The sequence below is a fragment of the Lactuca saligna genome, chromosome 3 (assembly GCF_052625555.1).
Source record: "Lactuca saligna cultivar CGN05327 chromosome 3, ASM5262555v1, whole genome shotgun sequence".
In the NCBI taxonomy this organism is placed as follows: domain Eukaryota; kingdom Viridiplantae; phylum Streptophyta; class Magnoliopsida; order Asterales; family Asteraceae; genus Lactuca; species Lactuca saligna.
In genome coordinates, this window is record NC_136419.1 from 112,304,307 (window position 1) to 112,306,376 (window position 2,070).

The 2,070-nt window shown below is 39.7% G+C and overlaps 1 non-coding gene across 1 annotated transcript; it reads left to right on the forward strand.

Annotated features, from left to right (window-relative positions):
- The first annotated feature begins 366 nt into the window (after positions 1 to 366).
- LOC145038124 (small nucleolar RNA R71) lies at positions 367 to 473 on the forward strand. Its single transcript, XR_013679190.1, has one exon. It is a non-coding gene; the product is annotated as a small nucleolar RNA R71 (small nucleolar RNA).
- Positions 474 to 2,070: the final 1,597 nt, after the last annotated feature.

Below are 2,070 nucleotides of genomic sequence, written 5' to 3' on the forward strand. Positions count from 1 at the left end.
TAGCACACTTGAGCTTTTCTGTTCCCAAATTCATCCACGTTGCAGTCCTTAGTCAAGTGTGGACCATTGCATCGCTCGCACCCCACTCTTATAGCGTGTATCAACTGGTCCATTTGTGTTATCCTGCGATCCATGTTATTCAGTATGGCCATGACAGCTGCAATTTCTTCAGTTTGGGCTCCTTCACCGCCTTTTCTTCCATCATGCCTCGGGTTATGGTATTCGCGGGAGTGTTTCGCGAATTCTTCAATTAGCTCCTTGACCTCCCTTGGATTTTTCCTTGTCAACGGTCCTTGAGAATCAAGGAGTTGTCTTGTCATCACATTGACCCCATCATAAAAGATTGACATCTCTTGCTGCACATTTAGGTCATGTTGCGGGCAGTTTCTGAGTAAGCCCTTGTACCGCTCCCACGCTTCGTACAGTGACTCCCCCGGCTGTTGCTCAAAGTTGGCTATTGCCTTATTGAGTTTGGCTATCTTGGATGGCGGGCAAAACTGGTCTAGGAATTGCTCACGCATTTGAGCCCAAGTGGTGATTGTACCCGGTGGGAGTGCTTTTAACCATTCCTTAGCAGTTCCTTTGAAAGTAACGGGCAGCATCCTAAGCAGGACGATGTTCCTGTTGACATTTGGTACATTGAAGTAATCAGCAATGTCATTGACTTCATCTAGATGCTTAAAAGCATCCTCATGGTCTTTCCCGAAAAATGGGATGTCCTTCAGCGCAGTCAATATGTGTCCCTTTAGCTCGAATGTGGCATTGGCAGGTATTGCGGGTTGGACTAATCCGGGACCCACATCTTCTCGGATCCGCTTCTTGTAAGCTCCCATGGACATTTCTTCAATATTTGCCATCTCGTTCCTTGGCTCGTTCTCGGGTTTACTCGTGTGTTCTTCAAATTCTGGCTCGGTGTCGCTTTCGTACTCGGTTTGCACGGGTGAATGATCCAAATGCTCAAGATTGCTCTCGTGCTTCGTTGAGGAACTTGACTCTCCTGTCTTCTTTCCTGACTTCCTAGAGAAGGCTGACTTCAATTCTTGCAAGGGCGTCTTTTTCCTGTGAATTGCAGACTCGAGATCTTTTAGTGGTGGCACCAATGGTGTGTTTGAGCCTCTGGTCATTAACTCCTGCAACTTGCTAAACTAAAATGTAAAACTGGACTAAAATAAGAAAAACTAAAAATGAACTCTCAGATTTCACGTCGTGAGTATACTAAATCTCACGTCGTGAACTCTGCGACAAACAAAACAATAATTAAACTAAGATAAGCTAGCAAAATAAATAACCAATTAAGCTTTCTGCAGATTTAAAAAAAAAACGATTAATCTGATGCAACTAAATAAACTAATAATCTGCACCGTTCCCCGGCAACGGCGCCAAAAACTAGATGTGCACAAAAGTACCCACTAATTTTAATATTTATAACCTAACAAACTAAGACTAACTATGCACTTATAGGCAGTGTACCTAGTCAGATTACAGTATAGCTTAGGTAAGTCGGGTGTCGATCACAGGGAACGGTGTTACTAATTAACCTAATTACTAATAAATTAACCTAATTTATTAACAAATTTAATAAGGGGGTTTTATCTGATTTTGCAAGATCAGATGAACTTAATCAAATTAATAAAAAACACACTCTTGCTTAGTTGAATCCACTTCTTCCTTATGACTAGCTAATGATTATGGGTTATTAAGTTGGGTTTTAGTTATATTAGTAATTTAGTTCTATCTTACCAATAAGTAACTAATTCATGTTAAACCATGTATGTTCACACATAATTAAACACAGAACTAATTATGAATGTAAATATGCTATGTAAGATTTGTTGTATAAACGCAATTATGGTCACAATTCACGTTCTCTAGCACAACTAAGATTTATTAAGCCTAATTACTAACTAAGATTGGTCAATCCTAGCTCTAACAATTTAATGTTCACTAAATTATTAGGTAAAGAAGTTCATGTAGTTTCATAGTCACTAAGCTACACAGAACATGCAATCTAGCAATTAGATAAGCAAATAATAACATGCTAGGTTATACAAATCAAACACAAACAACTCT